The sequence below is a fragment of the Cynocephalus volans genome, chromosome 7 (assembly GCF_027409185.1).
Source record: "Cynocephalus volans isolate mCynVol1 chromosome 7, mCynVol1.pri, whole genome shotgun sequence".
NCBI classification, from domain to species: Eukaryota; Metazoa; Chordata; class Mammalia; order Dermoptera; family Cynocephalidae; genus Cynocephalus; species Cynocephalus volans.
Window position 1 is genome coordinate 94,764,902 of NC_084466.1, and position 23,559 is coordinate 94,788,460.

Consider the following 23,559-nt stretch of genomic DNA (forward strand, 5'->3'; position numbering starts at 1 on the left):
ACTTAGGAGTAAAGTGTCATTATGTCTGTAACTTACTCTCAAGTGCTTCAGGAAAAAAATCAAAGCTAAGTGCGTTTGTTATGTGAATGTGCAAAAAGGTGAGACAAAACAAATGTGGCAAAATGTTAATGGTTGGTAGCTCTGTGTAAAGGATATATGGGTGTTCACTATATTATTCTTTCAATATTTCTGCATGCTTACTTTTCCAAATGAAAAGTTGGGGGGGAATAAAATAGTACCCCTCCACTCTCAAAAAAGACATAGAATAAATTTATTATATAGTTGGATTATAAGCATTTATAAAACAAAGTATTTCAATCCAATTACCAATTCAGAGGAAATACAGAGGACAGAGGAACGTGTTGATCTATAGAGCAGGGAGATGCTAGTACCAAAACTCTAGAGAACAAATGACCCAGTTTCTTCAACAAATGACCCAGTTTCTTCAACAAGTAAATTAAACGGGAGACAGAGTGAGTGAGCAAGAGCACAAGAAATAGATGGAAAAGAACCAGTAGAAACAATGTGTGGACCTTATCTTGATCATGATTGAAACAAAGTATAAAACAAAACAAAATAGTATGCTCTAGTGAAGAAACTGGGGCTATTTATTTAGCCTTGAAGAGACCGTTTGGAGGGAACAGGCAGAGAGTCTTCATCCAGGTAGAAGGGTTAATTTGTTCTCGTGGCTCCACAGTACAAAACTTGGACTGATAGAGTTTATTGCAGACTTTCCAACAGAGCTGTCCAGTAACAGAATGAATTATTCTTTTTTCCCGTTTCATGTACTTATTTTTTGTTTTATAAATTGCAACAAAATATCCATAACATAAAAGTCATCATTTTAACAAATTTCAAGTATACAGTTCAGTGGCATTAAGTACACTCACAATGTGGTGCAACCAGAACTTTTCCAACTTCTCAAACTGACACTCTGTACCCATTAAACAAGAACTCTCCATTCCCTCTTCCCCCAGCCGCTGGCGGCAATTTCTATTCTACTCTCTGTCTCTGTGCATTTGACTACTCTAGGTACCTCATATAAATCCTACAGTATTTGCAGAATAGATGATTCCTGCAATCAGAAGAGATCATGGAGAGACTGGATGGGCCCCATCAGGATGACGAGGACAAGACATTGTACAAAGTCACCTCCCACAAGTTGGGGATATGAGACTCTTCAAAGGTCCTTTGCAGATCAAACATATTAATGATTCTATGGGTGGATAACCTCTAAGGCCTTTCTCAGTTCTAATTTTTTTAAATGATTCTATCATACTTAAAAAGACATTTTAAGATTGAGTCTTCAGGACCTCGGTCTCAAAATAAAATAGCCTTTTCTGAGGAAATATTCTTTAAGTCCAATACAGTGCGTTTTTGAGAAGCTTTATTTTACTTTATGGTTACTATTGTTTCTGCCCTGAAGGAAACAACATGTTTATTAGTCTTGTTAGTCTAAGTAACTGGACAATAATGAGAGCTCATGCACTAGATCAGAGCAGGAATATCCAGACTCACATCCTTTTCCTGACAATGACACAAAAAGGGGTTTTGTTGACCATTTCCATGTTCTCCGTTCACAATGATCAGGGACATAGCCTTCTCTTTCCACAATCCCCTACGGATCTACCCTCCTTGAGTCATCTACAACTTTCTTAAACTGCTTAAAAAACCCATGATTTTAGTAATTCTAAGTATTAAAAACAATTCAGCATTTTTCGTTCATATGTTCATACGTGTATCATGGAAAGACCTGAGTTTAAATTCTGCTCTCTGAGCCTCAGGTTTCCTCATCTGTAAAAGCCCACAATAGTGTCCATGTAGCTCTAGGGTTGCTAAAGTTCAAATGTGAGTGAGTGTGGAAAGTACTTTTTGAATTATAAAGTTCTATTCAAATACTGTTACAATTATTTCTAAATTCACTTGGGTATAAAAACAAAAAGACCAAACAAACAACCTCAAGTCCTTAATAAACATCGACACAAATGAATTGTTCTGGAGTTTAGAATTACTCTACAAAAGATTTTGATTATCTGAGATCCCACGATGAATATTAATCTTAGATTTTTTTTAAAAGAATGAATTAGAAGAATTAAAGAAACAGGGTAGAAAATGCCTCAACTGAGAGCTAAGAGGCTTGTAACTGTTTAATGAAAGGAAAACTCAAAGTAAAAGACGTCAGAAGAAAAGCAGAAACAAATATAAAATTTTAAATGAATAATACCACAAAAGTGAACAAAGATGAATATAAATCCTTGTTCATCATTGGAAAGTATCTACACTTTAGCTCAGACAACTTAATTCAATAAATCCAAAACAAGTTGTGTGAAAGGGTTCTTTTAAGACTCTTTTGTGTCTCTTTATTTTGCACACCTTTGTCAACTTGTGTTGAAGTTTGAAGTTTAGGTAATGCTTTTTAGTGTTTACCAAAATGCTTTTCTCAAGTGTCTCGCTTGTGCCAAACACAAAGCCTATAAGACAAGGCAGCTCCTTCTTTCTCTGTCTTACCAGTAGGTTAAATGTCTCCCTGTGGTCACACAGCTATGAAAACAGAGGGATCCCAGCCTGCTGACACCAAGCCCTTCGCTTTTTCCCCTTCCTCAAGGCTTATCCCTCATTTCATTTGGAGCTTGATTCAGATAACACCTTTTCAGAGAGGACCTCCCTGACAAGCCTCTCTGAAATTGGATTCCACTGGCACCCTCCAGATCCTCCACACCTCGCTTTATTTTTCTCATCACTATCTGAAATATTATGTATCACTTGTCTATTTTGTCTCCCTTACTAAAGCATAGGCTTCATTGTGAGGACAAAGACTTTGTTCATTGCTGTAGCCCTCATCTCAAAGTTCATTTGTTGAATAAATGAATGAACAAATGAACAAATTGCTTTGAGGTTGGGAACTAGTTCCTCCAGTTCAACGGGTCCCAAAATACTGACTACGGTCCTTTATTTTCATGTCTACTTGTATCCCTAATGACTGCAAACATGGCATGTAAAGCAACCATCAATGGTAAGGTGGGTTCCATCACTGTCGTAATCTGAAGGTTTTTTGATTTTTTTTTTTTTCCCCACTCTGACATACATAATGAATGATGTTTATGCTTGCCATATACTCCCCTGGGCATAATCTGTCAAGACAGGACCAAAAGTTTTCTCCCAGCTGATTTTTAAATTATCTCCCCACTACCATAAGCATTAACTACTGGGGCCCACTCAGAAAAAGACAGAAGATGAATACACTGCAATGGAGCAACAAAATTATAACAAGAGCATAGATCTGGTCAATCCATTTTTAAAAGAATACATTTTACAAACTGTGTGCTTTATTACTGGCAATGAATTATTGTCCACAGATTTCACAACTGATGGCACTGTGACAACAGAGGTGAACACTGCTCCTGTTGGTTTTAGAGTGACATACTAACACTTTTTTGCCACTTCAGCACTCTGACACTTATCTAATAAAGAACCAGACTTCATTTCTTGCCACTTAACCCACATATTCAACTGATATCTCTCTGAACAGATCAAACCCATTCCTAATTAGGATATAGATCATGCCCACTCAGGATTTTCCCTTACAGCAATCCACTTAAGATGTGGTCTTCAGAAACTGCTAACTCTAAAAGTTGGAATTTCCTGGGATGATGTAAATTGCCTTATTTTTTTCAGAGCATTATCTAGCTCTCCGGGGCATCTGCAGTTGCTGTGGTCCATAGGGGCAGAACACAACTCCATCTACCACATGCCTATTGCCTTTTTCTCTAAGCTCCTGTACCCTTATGTTTTATTCTAAGGCTATTCTTGCAACTCCATCATGAATTTGGACCTCAGTAGACACTAAATAATTTTTTCCAGAAGATAATTGGAGATATGCTTACGATAAGACTTTACGCAGGCAACAATTTTACCCTAATTTTATTCTAGCTATATAGATTTTTATTGTGTCATCTCCCCTGCTCATTATACTTCTCTGTGGGTAATTGGTTCTGTGAGGGAGCACTATATCATTCCCACTGGCTCTGTGGATTGAGTTTCCATATTAGTCTGGGCAAAAGGATTTATTATTGTTAATATATGGAGATCTTGAATGTGACTGCTCTATTTCACCTCCTTGTCACAGTGATGAGTGCTCTTTGTATTTTAAGAGTGACAATAAGTAAATCAAATCAAATCAAATCAAAATACTTAAAAACATCCCTACATATATCCATAAAATACATCACTTTTTTTCATTTAAAGAAATCTTTTAGAAACAAATGAAAAAAATCAATGACAACATAGTGGGAAATTCCAGTATGGGAAAGGCTGACACAGAAGTATAAAATAATAAAAGCTTAGCCACAAAGGAGTACGAAGAGAGAAGGAAAGACTTTTCTAAGAACATGGGCCACAACAATTATCAATTGTGTGGAGTTAATTGAAATGCTCACACTGTATCCTATAGTCTAGAACTCGTTCTAATTAGGCAGGTGTGCCACTTGTAAGAATGATGATTAAGGAAAGTGATTCTTTTGGAAGCAAACAAATCTAATCCTGCACACTGTGTTTTAACAATAGCATCTCATTTGTTCTTTTGTTTATTTGTTTGTTTTTTGTAGATGAAGCCAACAGATTTTGAAAAAAAAGGACAATAAAACAATTACTTTCCCCAGGGACTTCAATTTCTTATCTGGACAGGGACTTAGCTTTTAAGATTTCATCTGTAAGTCTCCCATTCACCCCTGCCATTAGAAACTGTAGATATTGCATTTATCTTCTTAAGAGAGATCAAAGTCTGATTCAACACAGCTGGAAATTCAGCACATGGTTACAGGAAGTCTATTTAGGATTTACAAAATATTCTTTTCAGCAAGCATGTCACGATATTAGCAATATAAACCCTACTCTAGATTTAGAAAAACTGAATCTCAAAATCAACTCACATTCAAGTGTCACAAATCTTTAGTGGTTCCTTTTTTAAAAGAAAATTGACAAAAGTGCCTCTCAAGTGATTTGCAACCTCAGTGCTGCAAGAACCTTGACTAAAGCAGGTCCAAATTTCAAGACCATCATTTCTTTAAGGAAAAAAATGTAACGGGTGCTGTTGGTAGAGATTTTGTATTGTAACCCATATATATGATTTGGGAATTTTTTCCAAGTAAGGCTAGAAGCACTGTAGTAAGGAGTATAGATAAAGGACGGGCATAACCGCAATTTGCAAGAAAGGCAAACAATGGCTGGTATTTAGGAAAACTGCCTATCAGCTAGAGGCAGGTGGCTTTTGCGGTTGCCCCAAGGTAATCATTTTAATTTAGATATGGTGCCTACAAATCTGCCTAGGCACAATGTGAACTGAACCTAGACATTCCTGTTACCAATCCTGCCAAGAGAAACCTGCACTAACTGCTCAAAGGAGACAGGAAACTCAATTGAGTGTTATCAGATCCAAACTGGGAAGCAGAATGAGGAGATGAGACATAGGTGGGTGGATATTAACAAGCTAGAAAAGTCACAAGTTAGTCACTTTCTCAATAACACTGTCATCACCATCACCACCACCCCTGACAATGCTCTACATTCACAGAGACTTACATGGCAGTTGAGATGCTACAATAAGTTACTAATATTTACTCCGCACCCAAATCATGCCAAGGAGAATATAATTGGTATTCCAAGTGCTTGTCCTCACAGAACCAATAAAAGTAGTGTAATTCCATTACCACACTTAATTCTCAATTGCCCTGTGGGCACACAAACCATCTGGTGTACAGAATTTCCACACCCCTGACTTTTTTGCTCGTTTTCCTCAATTTCAGACTACCTCCGACCCTTTTACAGAATCTATAAACAACAGGAAAAGAGGATTGCTTGGATAATTACCACCTGAATGTCAAAAGCTCTGCCCTTGTTTTTTGGAGTTAGTTCTGTGAAGGAGAAGACTCCTCCCTCCTCCCTACACCCCTTTTGTGCTGGAGGTTCCCTATGCCCCTTTTGTGCCGGAGGTTCTAGATCTACTAATGCTGTAGGCCAGGCACCACTCTGGGAACTCACACGAACGTCATCTCAGAGAGACTCTGCTCCCTGGTGCTACAGCCTCACTGCAAGCTGCATGGGAACTGCACAAAGCATAAGCCCCTCCCCCTCACCAAGGCAAGCCAGGAAGAGAAACACCAGATGTGATAGGCTTCCCCTCCAGGTTGAGGATTTTTAAGTTCAGTTTCCTAGAACTTTAAGAGTCTTCAGAAGCCTATACTCAGGATATACAGTAAGAAGAAAGTTCGTTATTTTTTTGTGAAATCAGTAAAATTTTACTTTTTTTTTTTTTTTTTTTTTTTGTGGCTGGCCAGTATGGTGATCCAAACCCTTGACTTTAAATTTTATATATTTTAAGTCAAAGCGTAGTACACACTGCAAGGGAGATCCTTGTTTGGTTTATCTTAATTACCACACATAATAAAGAACTATACACATTTGTAGATGTTTGATAAATATTTGTTCAATATATGAATGTCACATTATTTTTTATACTTGGTACTTTCTCATCATTTTTAAAATTACATTCTCACTTTAGGGTATAAAATGGTAAATAAAGTAATAGTCATAGAATGGCACATGGTTATGGGGAAGATATACACTTTAAACGTTTGCCCATTTTGAACCTTCACATCTATCTATTTACATTTTTTTCGACTGCTTGGCAAATCATACATAACGTAAAATTTACCATAAAAACCATTTTTAAATGTACAGTTCAGGGGCACTAAGTACATTCATGCTGCTGTACAACTAAGTTAAGGTATATTTTACAAATAATGAAATGTACAGATTGATGAGCTCTGAATAAATGCATGCATTTATATAACCCACACCCCTATCAAGATATATAAAACACTCCATAACCCCAGGAAGTTCTTTCCTGCTCCTTCCCAGTCCCTTCTCAGTCGCCTTCCCAAGCAACCACTACTCTGATTTCTACCACCATAGTTTGATTAGGTCTATTCTAGAACTTCATATAAATGGAACAAGACATTGTGAATTATTTTGTGTAGAAAAGAAAAGGCTTTCTTCACTCTTCATAATGTTTTTGAGAATCATGCATGTTGTTATAAATATCAGTATTTCATTGTCTTAATTACTGAGTAGTACTGTATTATAAATAAATAAAAATTTATTTATTCTCTCTACAGTTGATTAGCATTTGTTTTCAATTTAGGGCTAAAATGAATAAACTTGCTATGAGCATTCTTGTACAAGTATTTTTGAGGATATGTGTTTTCATTCCTCTTGATTAAATACCTAGGAGTAGAACTGCTGGGTCATATGGTAGGTATATATTTAACATTATTAGAAACCCTTAGCTAGACTGATTAAGGAAAAGAAAAATACAATAAGGAGGAGATATTCCTATAGATCTTGAAGACATTAAAATAATGGGAAATATGAACAATTTTATGCCCATAAATTAGACAACTTAGATGAAATGAACAACTTCACTAACAGGTCAAATACAAGAAGAAATAGAAAATCTGGGGGAAGAGGAGGAGGAACGGGGAGAGGGTGGTTAGTGGATACAAAACTGTAGAGATAGGAAGAATGAGAGCTACTGTTCTATAGCAATACAGGGAGACTACAGTCAACAACAAAGTACTGCGCATCTTTGAGTAGCTAGTTGAGATGATGTTGGATGTTCCCAAAACAAAGGGGTGACAAGTGTTTGAGGCGATGGGTGTACTAAGTACCCTGATACGATCATTGCACACAATATGAATGTGCCCAAATATCACACTGCACTCCATAAATATATACAATTATCATGGGTCAATTAAGAAAAATAAATTTTAAAAAAAGAGAGAAATAGTACAACAATGGTTATCAGAGGGAGGGAAAGGGCAGGAGAAGAGAAAGGTTGGTAGACTGGTACAAAGTTACAGTTAAATAGGAAGAATAAGTTGTGGTGTTCTAGAGTGACAACAGCTAATAATACTGTACTGTATATTTCAAGATAGCCAGAAAGGAGGGTGTTGAATGTAACAACCACAAAAAAATGATAAATGTTTAGGTGATAGATATGCTAACTATTCTGATTGGATCATTATGCAATATATGCATGTACTGAAATAACAACCTGTACCCCATAAACATGTACAATGAAAAAAATAAATTAAACAAAAGAAAAAGAAAACCAGAATAACCCAAAATCCACCAAAGAAAATGACTCATAATTTAAATCCTCCCTACAAAGTACTCCAGGCCCAGATAAGATTACTGGTGAATTCTTTCAAAGACTTCAGATGAATACAACACCAATTTTACATGATCTATTTCAGAAAATAGAGGAGAAAACTTTTCTCAATTAATTTTATGAGGCCAGCACAATTCTGGTACCAAAATCAAACAAAGACATTACAAGAAAAAGTTAAAAGAACAACCAATATCCCTCATGAACATAATCCTCATTTATGATAATCCTCACCTTTACTGAGATAAAATTATACTGAGGTAAAATTTACATAGAATAAAATGTACTCATAAAGTTTAGATAAATAGATATATCCACGTAATCATCATAACAGTTAAGATATAGAACCCAGGAGGGGGAGTGGGTATAAGGGAGGAAAACGGTCATGAAAAACGACTACATTGTATAATGTTGAATATATTTATTATCCTAACTTGAGCATCCATATCGCACACAGGTAATGATATTCAACTGTGCACTCCACAGACATGTACAATGAACCATGTTACAACAAAAAATAAATAAGTAAAAAGAAAATAAATAAGTGAAATCATATAATATGTGGGAGGAAAAAAGACATAGAACCCTTTTATCACCCCAAAATGTTCCCTCAAGTCCTTCTGCAGTCTCATCCCTTGGCAAACCCAGGCAACTACTGATCCACTTTCTGTGTCATTATAGACTAGTTTTGCCTGTTCTAGAATTTTATAAATGAAATCATATATGTACTGTTTTGTGACTTTCTTTTGAACACAGTATGAATGTACTCAAATATATTGTACTCCATAAATATATACAATTATCAAGGGTCAAGTAAGAAAAATAAATTAAAAAGAAAAAGAGGGCCAACCCCGTGGCTCACTCGGGAGAGTGCGGCACTGGGAGCGCAGCGGAGCTCCCGCCGCGGGTTCGGATCCTATATAGGGATGGCCGGTGCACTCACTGGCTGAGCGCGGTGCGGGCGACACCAAGCCAAGGGTTGCAATCCCCTTACCGGTCACAAAAACGACAAAAAAAAAAAAAAAAAAAAAAAAAGAGAGAGAGAGACTTCAAAAAAGTCACTTTTGCGACTTCCATTTTCTGCTCGGCAAGTTTTTGATATTCATCCGTGTCTCTGCATTGTGAACAGTGTATTCCTTTTAATCCTACACAGTGTATCATTATATCAATACACATAAATGTGTTTATCCATTTATCTGTTGATATATATTTGAGCTCTTTAGAGTTTGGGGCTATATGAATAAAGCTAATATGAACATTCTGCAAAAGTCTTCTTGTGTACATGTTTTCATTAACCTTGGGTAAATACCTAGGAATGAAATTGCTGAGTAATATAGATAAGTGGATGTTGATTTTATAAGAAGTGGTCAAAGTGTTTTCCAAAGTGTTTGCATCATTTCACACTCTCAGTTGCACTTGGTATTGTCAGTCTTTTTAATTTTAGCCATTCTAGAGAGTGGGTAGGAGTATCTCCTGTTTTTAACTTGTATATCTCTGATGGCTAATGAAGTTTTGAATATTTTCATGTGCTTAATGGCCATTCATACATATATCTTTTGTAGTTTCTGTTGGAATCTTTTGCCCATCATAATGATTGCTGCAATATATTGCCAGACTCTCTTTCAGTGAAAAACCTGTTGCTTCCGTTACTGAGAATGCTATGGCAAATCAGTTTTCGGCTATCAGTCCCTTTAGGGATTGGATCACCTGCAGAGAAAGCACATTGTACGAGGATATGATACACCCCGTGTCCTGGGGTGGTCCACATTCAAGTGGTACAGGCCCATGTTACAGATTGATGCAGAAATATAAAGGTGTGGTCATCTTGGTCCAACTCAGAACAACTCTGAAGGTAGCTCCAGAGCTCCCTATGAAGGCAGCCAAGGCTGTTGCTGAGTTGCACCACCACTCAACATCTCAACATCTCCCTGTGCTCAATATTGCTTTGCTGCCCTCCCTCCCACAGGAGTTGATAGCAAGAGCATCCCTTAATGAATATCCTATACACTGAACCTTATCTCAGTGCCTGCTTCCTGAGAAACACTACCTGTACCATCAATTTCTTACTGGGTTGTTTGTCTTATGGAGTTATGAGTTTCTTATACATACTGGATAAAAGTCCTTTGTATGAATGTATATAATACATAAGATATCTGTATTGCGAATATTTTCTCCCAGTCAGTGGCATGTCTTTTCATTTTCATAACAATTTCTTTTGAAAAACATCAGTTTTTAATTTTGATGAAGTCCCATTTATAAATTTTTCTACTTTTTGTATCCATTCTAAGAAATCTTTGCCTATCCCAAAGTTGCAAGGATTTTATCCTATATTTCCTTCTAGTTTTGTAGTTTCAGTTCTCATATTAAGTCTATGAAACATTTTTAGTTATTTTTGTGTATGGGATGAGGTAAGGGTCAAGGTTCTTTCTTCCCACTACCATATGTATATCTAGTTATTCCAGGACCACTGGTTGGGAAGATTTTCCTCTTCCCACTGAACTGGTCCTTCAACTTTGTTCTTTCTCAAAAAAATTTTTTAGCTATTGCAGGTCCTCTACATTGCCATATAAATTTGTTTATCTGCTTACCAATTTCTAGGAAAAAGCCTGCCAGGATCTTTATTGGGATTGTTTACTGTACAGATCAGTTTGGGAAGTATTGACATTATAGCATTATTCAGCCTTGCAATCAATGAAGATAAACATTTCTCCATTTACTTAGGTCTTCTTTAGTTTCTTTTAGCAATGTTTTATAGTTTTCAGAGTACACATTTTACCCATATTTCGCCTAAATTTACCCCTATATATTTTGATATTGCTTGATGCTACTATAAGTGGTATTTCGGTTTTTGAATGTTCATTCTATTGTACAGAAATACAATTGCATATATATACATATATGTATTAGTCAGGGTTCTCCAGAGAGACAGAATCAATAGGATATGTTATAATTATATGAGAGGGGTTTATTAGGGGAATTAGCTCATGTGGCTATGAAGAAAAGTCCCACAATAGGCCGTCTATAAACTGGATGCTGGTAGTGTGGCTGAGGCCAAGTCCAAAGGCCTCAAAACTAAGGAAGCTGATGGTGTCCTTGGTGTAAGTTCTGGAACCCAAAAGCTGAAGAGTCTCAAGCTCTCATGTCCACGGATGGGAGAGAAGAGTGTATCCCAGCTCCAGCGGATCGAGAAAGCGCTTCACCTCTTTCTTCTGCCTTTTGTTCTCTCCGGACCCCCAGAGGATTGGATGGGTCGGTCCCACCCACACTGAGGGTGGGTCTTTCAGACCCAGGACACTCAGACTCTCACACTAATCTCTGCTGGAAACACCCTCATGGACACATCTGAAAAGATTGCTTTACCAGGTTTCTCAGCATTCCTTCATCTAACCAAGTTGACATCTAGAATTAACCTTCACAAGTGTCGGGCCTTAAAAACTAAAGCCACCTTACAAGTGGTGCCATTATGGGCCCAAAGGGCGTATTAATGTGGCAGCCTAAGACGGCGCCAGGAGGAAATAGGGTGGGGGTGTCTGCGGGAACCTTGCCTTAGACCTTATTGGCCAAATACACGCTTCCACGCTCCAGGTTGCAATAGCTAGACATTGAGACAGGATGCATGCTCTCTTGACTTTTAAGCTGATAAGATTATGTAAAAAACCTCCCTTCCCCATTTGCCTTTAAAAGCAAGTGCTTGTGTGGTAATAAACGGAACTGCTCGACAGAACCCCCACTGCGTCTGAGTGTCCTTTAACCGGGCTGTTTTTGGGGGGCCGGCGGCTGTGCTCACCTCTCTTCACGGCTCTCTTCCCCCGTCTCCTTCCAAAGGGGACAGGAGGGAAAGAGGAATCCCGGGCCGTTCGCTCGCCCACCGAAAGGAACAAGGCTAGGGCTGTTCGCTCGCCCACCGAAAGGAACGAGGCGGACGCCACACACAAGTACATATATATATAAATTTTTTTGACCTTGTAATCTGTGACCTTGCTAAATTCTCTCTTTTTAGCAGTTTTCTTAAAGATTCCTTAAGATATTTTGTGTAGATGATCATGTGGTGTAAAACTGAAGACATTTTTAGTTCTTTCTGCCAATTTTGTATGCCTTTTCTTTTTCCTTTCTTATTGCACTGGATAGGAGCTCCAGTACAATGCTGAACGGATATGATGAAAGCGAACATTCTTATCTTATTCCTGACCTTACAAAGAAAATATTCAGTCTTTTACCATTAATAATGATGTTAATTATAGTTTTTTAGATGATTTTTAATCAGGCTGATAAAGTTCCTTCTCTTCCTAGTTTGCTCAGAGTTTTTATCATAAAAAAATTTTTAGTTTTGTTGATTGTTTTTCTTATATCTTATTGAGATGATCATATACGAAGATACTTCAAAAAGTTTGTGGAAAAATGAAATTAAAAGATAATACTAGGGCCGGCCCGTGGCTCACTCAGGAGAGTGTGGTGCTGAGAACACCAAGGCCCCGGGTTCGGATCCCATATACGGATGGCCGGTTCACTCACTGGCTGAGTGTGGTGCTCACAACACCATGTCAAGGGTTAAGATCCCCTTACCGGTCATCTTTAAAAAAAATAAAATAAAATAAATAAATAAAAATAAAAGATAATACTAATCTTTCCATGAGCTTTTTGAAGACCCTCATACTTTCCTCATCTTAGAATAGTAAACCAACTACACATTACTAGATAAACTCCATTCTAGATAAAGTTCAAAATATATTATCCTTTTTATATACTTCTGGATTTGATTTGCTAATATTTTTGAAAAGTTTTTTGTGTTTATGTTCAGGAAGTGTCATCCACAGTGTCCTTTTCTTGCAACATCTTTGGTTAGTTTTAGTATGAGAGTAATGCCACTCTCATAAAATGAATTGAGATATGTTCCCTCCTCTTCTATTTTCTGAAAGAATTTTGCTAACATTTGTATTATTAAATGTTTAATAGATTTCACCAATAAAGCTGTCTGTTGTCTTAGCCTGGAATTTCGTATTTAGCACTATTTTAAGTTATGAACTAAATTTCTTTAATAGATACAGGACTATTGAGATTTTCTTTGTGGATGTGTGTCAGTTGTGGAAATCTAGGCAATTCAAGAAATTTTCTCATTTCATCTAAATCATCCAATGTATTAGCATCAACTTGCTCATAAAATTCCCTTATTATCTTTTTTATGTCTTCAATGATATCTCCTTTCCCACTCCTGGTATTGGTAATTTGGGTCCCACTTCCCTTTTTTAAATCAATTTAGCTAAAGACTTCTGAAATTTACTGATGTTTTCAAAGGACCAGCTTTTGTTTCTCCTGTTTACTTTTAATGTGCTTTATTTGCAGAAAATGTTGATTCTAATGCAGAAATCTGATTTGCTATCATCCCTATCATTATCATTATTTTAATTCAATAGGGAGAGCCATGTGACTATGCAGAATAACTAACACTCCCTTTTCCTTGGATGTAGAGGATCTGCTCATCCAACCCTGGTGCCATGTGTACATCGCTCCTGGGAGCTAGGAGTGAGGGCAGGGGGTGCATGAGTAACAGCTAGCATTCTTGAAGAACAATCTGACCAAGAATTGCTCTCTAGACAGTGGTTCTTAACCAGGTGTGAACATCAGAATCACCTATGGAGCTTTTTAAAATGCTCAGGCCTAAGCCACACTCACAGATTTTTGGTTCAATAGGTCTGGGATTGACTCAGGCATCTTAATTTTTTAAAAGCTTCAAGGAGGATTCTGATAGTATCTCAACTTGAAAATTATAGCTCTGAAAGATTAGGACTTTGGGCAGTTTATGCTAAGGAGAGCCTAAGGAGTGAGAGAGTAAATACAGAGCAGCCAGGCTACCAAGAATACATTGCCTACCTTTAAAATGGGTCTGAGGGCCCCAGAGACATAAATGAGTTTATGTACATGAACATGCTTTAGAAGTGGGAGAAGAAATACATGAGTATACTTATGAGTGTTCCGTGGCTTATTCTCAATGTGAGGACTATTTTGTTGATTGTAAAATAACACATACATGGTCTAAAAAAATAAAAAATTCCAAACAATACAAAGACACAGAGAATGGAAAGTATGTTTCCCTCCCATGTCTAAACCCTGGGACCCTCAAATCCCCTCTCCAAAGACAGTGATTGTAACCAGTTTTGTTAAGTTGTTAAGACTCTTTCATTGGTAGTCCTAGCACACACAAACATATAACACCTTTAAAAAAAAAATTTGAGGCACATTATAACCAGTCTCATTCTAACTAGATATTGAGGTTATTGCCACTCTTTTGCTTTTACCAAAAAAAAAAAAAAATATATATATATATATATATATATATATATATATATTTGCATGTGCAAATATACCTGTACAATATACTCCTAGAAGTGAAATTGCTGGGTCACAGAAAATTTTAACTGCAAGAGGTTGACCACTGTATACTCCTAACACATCAGATTTTTTTCCTTTGCCTATTTAATTGTTTAAAATTTACCATATTTTAATTTATACTTATTTTTCAAATCAACTTTTAAATAATGAACTCAAAGGTCATATTTTTAAGTCAAAAAGTAATTTGACTTAATTTGAGTAATTTTACTTATCCCCTAGTATATGACAATACAAATAAAGCTGTGCCTCCACAACTGTCCATAATTCATGGTTAATCAGAGACCAGTGCTCTCATATACCCGCACAACCTTTATCTTGAAGGAAACAAATCACAGAAGCACTAGCCACAGGACAGAGAGTAGTACACCAAATGCTGCTCTCCTGTCCAATGACCTTTCAGGATCCTCACATTAAGAGCAACATCTTACACTAAAAAAATCAGTAAAGCATGATTATAGGGATTATAAGGGGATCACAGTATGTGTGTGCATGTGTGTTAAGAATATAAAGCATGCATAATTTTATTTGAGACCATGAGTTAAAGGAAACGCTCCATGTAAGTTTGACAAATCACTGAAACTCACAAGGCCATGGAAAATTTTTTTACCAGCCCATAAAATTTAAGTTCTCCTCTCCATAGTCAATGTTACAACAAAAACAACAACAACAAAATCTAAAGAATAATCTAAAGAATTAAAGAATAATCAGTGAGCATAAACCCATCTACAGAAATACAATGTCAGTATTGTCAGGCTATTTATTGTCGGGTATGGTTTTTTGTCCTCTCCTCCTCCCTCCCTTGCTCCCTCTTTCCATCTTTCCTTCTTTCCATTTACCTGTCATACCATATGTCTATTTTGAGGGCCTGGCTCACATGATACTGCTGGCAGTCATCTCTAAATTATTAAAATGATTTGGGGACAGTTGGGGATAGCACTGATGTAGATCAGTGCTTCTCAAACTTTAACGTGCAAACAAAATACGTGGAGATCTTGGTAAAACGCAGGTTTGGATGCAGTGGTCTGGGAGGAGTTTGAAATTCTACATTTCCAACAAGCTCCCAGGTAATATTGATGTGGCTGATCTGTGGTCCATGCTTTCGAACAGTAAGAAAACAGATACTTTTAAAAAACAACCTCCAAACGATACATATTCAACTCTGGGGTATGTTTTATCATTTCACTTTGAGGATTCACTGGAGTAAAACTCTGGAGGTTAAGGCCTTGAAGGACGAGGTGGAATAATCATAATAGTAGTAGTTGGCAGTGACAGCAGTTGAAGCAGATAGTAGTAGTTACCACAGCAGTCATAGCAGAAGCAACTGTAGCAGTAATTAGGAGCACCAAACATTTAAGAGCACTTTAGCAGCAGCAAACATTTAAAGAAATATTCAGGTAAGCCTTTTAATTAATCATTAAAATGCCAGAAGGTAGGTACTATTATCTTCACCTACAGATGAGAAAACTGAAGTTAACGTCCCGAAGACAGGCTCCAAAACCACTGCATTATCCTGTTTCCAGTTACCAAGTACACCATCACAGTTTTGTTAGTAATGGATGCCATCATTTCTCAAGCTGACACAGAGGAAGAGGCAATTGTTTAAAAGGCCTCCTTTTCTAGCTCCTGTAAAGTCCAGGTTAGATAAATAAATAGATCATTGTAACTGATCAGTTTAAGTCAAGGTCAAGAAGAATTTTAAACTAATATTTGACAATACAGACAATCTTCCCTTGGGTAACCAAAACTGGCTGTGTTTTCAGAGGCTATTGAGAGATGATGATGATGATGATGAAGATGATGATTCAAACCTCTTGGCTTTATTTGTTAACGAAGGTGTGACAGAGTGGAACAGCTTGCTTTTGATGTTATCCGAAGACTAACTTTGGTTACATCAGGAACTCCAGTATATTTGGTTTCAAAGCTACCTTTTATACTTTTTAGAAATCAAACTTAACATACATTTCTCAGTCCAAAAGCCCTGTAGAGTAACCCGATCTGTGCAGGGCACTTTAACTCACTGCCAAATAAAAAAGCATGATCTTCTTATTCCGCACACACAAATACCATTCTAGGATAGCCCAATTAATCATGAATAACTTTTCAGACATTACATAATTTCACATAGACTTGCTCCTAATGCCTGCCAAAGAAAACAGCAATTTGTATCACTAGAATTAAATCTACACTTGAAAAGGGATGAAAGTTACAAACATGAAAGAGTGAAATTCTGGTCACCTCTTTCATGACACCCTCCCTTATAATTTCTCTAATAGTTTTATTTTACAAAACTGGCATTAATAAAAACAAGCTAAAATGACATAAGCTAAAAAATTACATAAATAAAATGAAAACAGGGAAATCCAAGTAATTTCTACACCCACAGGGTGGCAACCTCTAAGATACGAATAATGGCACTAGAAAAATATGTGCACACCGCATACTCCTGGCTCCTCCAAAACATATACACACACACAAAACCACATATTGGTATATTAAGTCACTTATTATTTTTATTTTTATTTTATTTTATTTTATTTTATTTTTTTTAAATTTTATTTTGTCAATATACATTGTGGCTGATTATTGCTCCCCATCACCAAAACCTCCCTCCCTTCTCCCTCCCCCTCCCCCCCAACAATGTCCTTTCTGTTTGCTTGTCGTATCAACTTCAAATAATTGTGGTTGTTATATCTTCTTCCCCCCCCCCCCCGGTTTGCGTGTGTGTGTGTGTGTGTGTGTGTGTGTGTGTGTGAATTTATATATTAATTTTTAGCTCCCACCAATAAGTGAGAACATGTGGTATTTCTCTTTCTGTGCCTGACTTGTTTCACTTAATATAATTCTCTCAAGGTCCATCCATGTTGTTGCAAATGGCAGTATTTCATTCGTTTTTATAGCTGAGTAGTATTCCATTGTGTAGATGTACCACATTTTCCGTATCCACTCATCCGATGATGGGCATTTGGGCTGGTTCCAACTCTTAGCTATTGTAAAGAGTGCTGCGACAAACATTGGGAAACAGGTATACCTTCGACTTGATGATTTCCATTCCTCTGGGTATATTCCCAACAGTGGGATAGCTGGGTCGTATGGTAGATCTATCTGCAATTGTTTGAGGAACCTCCATACCATTTTCCATAGAGGCTGCACCATTTTGCAGTCCCACCAACAATGTATGAGAGTTCCTTTTTCTCTGCAGCCTCGCCAGCATTTATCGTTCATAGTCTTTTGGATTTTAGCCATCCTAACTGGGGTGAGATGGTATCTCAATGTGGTTTTGATTTGCATTTCCCGGATGCTGAGTGATGTTGAGCATTTTTTCATATGTCTGTTGGCCATTTGTATATCTTCCTTAGAGAAATGCCTACTTAGCTCTTTTGCCCATTTTTTAATTGGGTTGCTTGTTTTCTTCTTGTACAGTTGTTTGAGTTCCTTATTTATTCTGGATATTAATCCTTTGTCAGATATATATTTTGCAAATATTTTCTCCCACTCTGTTGGCTGTCTTTTAACTCTTTTAATTGTTTCTTTTGCTGTGCAGAAGCTTTTTAGTTTGATATAATCCCATTTGTTTATTTTTCCTTTGGTTGCCCGTGCTTTTGGGGTCGTATTCATGAAGTCTGTGCCCCGTTCTATTTCCTGAAGTGTTTCTCCTATGTTTTCTTTAAGAAGTTTTATTGTTTCAGGGTGTATATTTAAATCCTTAATCCATTTTGAGTTGATTTTAGTATACGGCGAGAGGTATGGATCTAGTTTCATTCTCCTGCATACGGATATCCAGTTATCCCAGCACCATTTGCTGAAGAGGCAGTCCCTTCGCCACTGAATAGGCTTGGTGCCTTTGTCAAAGATCAGCTGACAGTAAGTGTGTGGGTTGATTTCTGGATTCTCTATTCTATTCCATTGGTCAGAGTGTCTGTTTTTATGCCAGTACCATACTGTTTTGTTTATTATAGCTTTGTAGTATAGCTTAAAGTCAGGTAGTGTTATGCCTCCAGCTTTATTTTTTTTGCTCAGCATTGCTTTGGCTATGCGTGGTCTTTTATTGTTCCATATAAATGTCTGGATAGTTTTTTCCATGTCTGAGAAAAATGTCTTTGGAATTTTGATGGGGATTGCATTGAATTTGTATATCACTTTGGGTAGTATGGACATTTTCACTATGTTGATTCTTCCAATCCAAGAGCATGGGATATCTTTCCATCTTCTTGTATCCTCTCTAATTTCTCTCAGCAGTGGTTTGTAGTTCTCATTATAGAGATTTTTCACCTCCTTGGTTAACTCAATTCCTAAGTATTTTATTTTTTTGGTGGCTATTGTAAATGGGCAGGCTTTCTTGATTTCTCTTTCTGCATGTTCACTATTGGAGAAAAGAAATGCTACTGATTTTTGTGTGTTGATTTTGTATCCTGCTACTGTGCTGAAATCATTTATCAATTCCAACAAGTTTTTTTGTAGAGGTTTTAGGCTGTTCGATATATAGGATCATGTCATCTGCAAACAGGGACAGTTTCACTTCATCTTTTCCAATCTGGATGCCCTTTATTTCCTTCTCTTCTCTGATTGCTCTGGCTAGTACTTCCAACACTATGTTGAATAGGAGTGGTGAGAGTGGGCATCCTTGTCTAGTTCCTGTTCTTAAAGGAAAAGTTTTCAGCTTTTCCCCATTCAGGATGATATTGGCAGTGGGTTTGGCATATATGGCTTTAATTATGTTGAGATACTTTCCCTCTATACCTAACTTATAGAAGGTCTTTGTCATGAATGAGTGCTGAACTTTATCAAATGCTTTTTCAGCATGTATAGAGATGATCATATGGTCCTTGTGTTTGACTTTATTAATATGGTGTATCACATTTATTGATTTGCGTATGTTGAACCAACCTTGCATCCCTGGGATGAATCCCACTTGATCGTGATGAATAATTTTACGTATGTGTTGCTGTATTCTGTTTGTTAGTAATTTAGTGAGGATTTTTGCATCTATATTCATCAAGGATATTGGCCTGTAGTTTTCTTTTTTGGTTATATCTTTACCTGGTTTTGGTATCAGGATGATGTTTGCTTCATAGAATGAGTTTGGGAGATTTGCGTCCGTTTCAATCTTTTGGAATAGTTTGTAAAGAATCGGTGTCAATTCCTCTTTGAATGTTTGGTAAAATTCTGCTGTGAATCCATCTGGTCCTGGGCTTTTCTTTGTCGGGAGCCTTCTGATAACAGCTTCAATCTCCTTTATTGTTATTGGTCTGTTCAAATTTTCTACGTCTTCACGGTTCAGTTTTGGGAGCTTGTGTGTGTCCAGAAATTTATCCATTTCCTCCAGATTTTCAAATTTGTTGGCATATAGTTGTTTATAGTAGTCTCGAATGATTCCTTGTATTTCAGATGAATCAGTTGTAATATCGCCTTTTTCATTTCTAATTTTTGTTATTTGAGTCTTCTCTCTTCTTTTTTTTGTTAGCCATGCTAATGGTTTGTCAATTTTATTTACTTTTCAAAAAACCAACTTTTTGATTTGTTGATCTTTTGAATTGTTTTTTGGTTTTCAATTTCATTCAGTTCTGCTCTGATCTTAATGATTTCTTTCCGTCTGCTAACTTTAGGTTTGGATTGTTCTTGTTTTTCTAGTTCTTTAAGGTGAAGTGTTAGGTTGTTCACTTGCCATCTTTCCATTCTTCTGAAGTGAGCGTTTAATGCAATAAATTTTCCCCTCAATACTGCTTTTGCAGTATGCCACAGGTTTTGGTATGATGTATCATTGTTTTCATTAGTTTCAATAAATTTTTTGATTTCCTGCTTGATTTCTTCTTGGACCCATATGTCATTAAGTAGAATGCTGTTTAATTTCCATGTGTTTGTATAGTTTCCAGAGTTTCATTTGTTATTAATTTCTAGTTTTAATCCATTGTGGTCTGAGAAGATACATGGGATAATTGCAATTTTTTTGAATTTATTGAGACTTGATTTGTGACCTAATATGTGATCTATCCTGGAGAATGATCCATGTGCTGATGAGAAGAATGAATATTCTGAGGTTGTTGGGTGGAATGTTCTGTAGATATCTGCCAATTCCAATTGATCTAGAGTCTTGTTTAGATCTTGTGTTTCTCTACTGATTCTTTGCCTAGATGATCTGTCTAATATTGACAGTGGGGTGTTCAGGTCCCCTGCTATTATGGTATTAGTGTCTATTTCCTTCTTTAGGTCTAATAGAGTTTGTTTTATAAATCTGGCTGCTCCAACACTGGGTGCATACATATTTATGATTGTTATGTCTTCTTGATGGATCAGTCCTTTTATCATTAAGTAGTGTCCCTCATTGTCTCTTTTTATGGTTTTTAGTTTAAAGTCTATTTTGTCAGATATAAGAATAGCTACTCCAGCTCGTTTTTCTTTTCTGTTTGCATGGTAAATCTTTTTCCATCCTTTCACTCTTAGTCTGTGTGAATCTTTATGGGTGATGTGGGTCTCTTGTAGGCAGCATATAGTTGGGTCCTGCTTTTTGATCCAGTCAGCCAGTCTGTGTCTTTTAATTGGAGAATTTAAGCCTTTTACATTAAGAGTTGTTATTGAAAGGTGTTGATTTATTCCTAGCATTTTATTGGTTGTTTGGTTGTCTTAGGTGTCTTTTGTTCCTTGCTTTCTGATTTACTGTTTGTTTTCTGTGTTTGTTGGTTCCTTAGGTTGTAGATAGTGTTTTTGTTGCCTTGTTTTCTCTTCATGAATGCCAATTTTATTATACTTGTGGGTTTAGATTTTTCTTGGGTTTTTATGGCAGTGGTAGTTATCATTCAGGAACCAAACCCAGTACTCCCTTGAGGATTTCTTGTAAGGGTGGTCTTGTGGTAGTGAACTCCCACAGTTTTTGTTTGTCTGAGAAATATACTATTTGCCCCTCATTTCGGAAGGATAGCCTTGCAGGGTAGAGTATTCTTGGCTGGCAATCTTTGTCTTTTAGTATTTTGAAAATATCATCCCATTCCTTTCTAGCTTTTAGGGTTTGTGATGAAAAGTCTGATGTTAACCTGATTGGGGCTCCCTTATAGGTGATTTGACGCTTCTCTCTTGCAGCTTTTAAGATTCTCTCTTTATCTCTGAGTTTTGCCAATTTGACTATGACATGTCTTGGAGAAGGTCTTTTTGGGTTGAATACGTTTGGAGATCTTTGAGCTTCCTGGATCTGAAGATCTGTGATTTTTCCTATACCTGGGAAGTTTTCTGCCACTATTTTGTTGAATATGTTTTCAATGGAATCTCCATTTTCCTCCCCTTCTGGAATACCCATGACTCGGATATTTGATCGCTTATGGTTGTCTGATATCTCTCTCAGATTTTCTTCAATGTCCTTGATTCTTTTTTCTTTCTTTTTGTCTGCTTGTGTTATTTCAAACAGCCCATCTTCAAGTTCAGAGGTTCTCTCTTCAACTTCGAGAAGCCTGCTGGTTAAACTCTCCGTTGTGTTTTTTATTTCGTTGAATAACTTCTTCAGTTCAGCAACTTCTGCTACATTTTTTTTCAGGACATTGATTTCCTTGTACATTTCGTCTTTCAGATCCTGTATACTTTTCCTCATTTCATCATGATGTCTAGCTGAGTTTTCTTGTATCTCATTCAGTTTCCTTAGAATTATCACTCGAAATTCCTTGTCAGTCATTTCAAGGGCTTCTTCTTCTACAGGATCTAGAGTTTGAGATTTATTAACTTTTGGTGGTGTACTTTCTTGATTTTTTGTATTTCTGGTATCTTTTTTTTGGTGTTTATTCATTGTGGCAGGGGGTTTCACAGTTCACCGGTTTGAGACTGATGACTAACTAGGATGTTGCTGTGGTTGCCAATTTCGTATGGCTCCCTTCGTGACTGCTCAGTTGGCCTCTAGTGCCTTGTGTGTGTGGTTGCCTCGGGTCTTGGACTTCTCCGGGGAGCCACCTTTCTGGTCAGCTTGGACTCTGCTGGGCTGGTGCATCACGTACCACAGGGTGTGTGATCTCTGTTGAGCTTTCACTTCCTGTGCAGGACTTCTCCCTGTTCTGTGTGCTCTGGCCCAGGCTGTTAGATCGTGCAGTGGCGACCCCACCGGGTGTGTGGTTTCTGTCGAGTCTCCGCCTCCCTGGCCGCACGTCTCCCCACTCTGTGCGCACTGTGCTGGGCTGGGGCGTGTCTTCTGCACCCCTCGTCTATCAGCTGGGCCTTCAAGACCCTGCTCGGCACCGCCTTGCCCAGGAAGTCTACCAGGTTTCTGCTGGGCACAGACGACTGGGCTCTCTGGGTGCCTTTGTAGCACTATGTAGATCTTTCTAGGGTCTTGTTCACCTTTGTATCCCCCCAGTATAAACCGAGTCTAGCGCCCACCTGCAGCCTGGTCTCCGGCAGGTTCAAGCGGACCTGGGAACTCTCCTACCACACTATTCCCAACCAGAAATTCGTTAGGCTTTTTTCCAAACTGGTGGCCGCAGAGATGGTATCTGCCTCTCAGTAACAGGGAGTTTACCTGGGGCCGGAGTCCAGAGTGTGGTGGAGTGACAGTCGGCCCGCCCGTACTTCCTTGCCCTCCCGACACTGGCCCGGGACAGCCCCCGCCCCCAGCCCCGCCAGAGAACCGCAGAGGGAGTGGGAACGGAGGCTGGTCCGCAGGCTCCGGAAAGCCCGGCGCCAGGCCAAGCAAGTGGGAGGGCTCAGTGATGGCCGAGCAGGGCGGAGCTGCCCGCACCTGGGAAAATGGAAGCAGCACCGGGCGGTGAGTGGCCTGGTGGTGCGGGCGGGAGCCGCGTGGGCATCCACCCCCCGAACAGAGCTGTGCTAGGGATCACTCACAGTGCTGTGCCAGGTCGGGTGCTCGCTCTCTGTCTCTGGTTTGCCGCCTTTCCCAGTTCTCGGACGCTGCCGCCTCGGGCTGTTCAGTGGCGGCGCGGCTCGGCCGCTCCCAGGAATCTTCTTTAATGCCAGCCTGA

General features: G+C 38.0%; 1 protein-coding gene across 4 annotated transcripts in view; it reads right to left on the reverse strand.

The window, feature by feature from the left end:
- The window catches only part of KAT6B (lysine acetyltransferase 6B), a 185,990-nt gene that overhangs the window by 70,309 nt on the left and 92,122 nt on the right, over positions 1-23,559 (reverse strand). The window lies entirely within an intron of this gene.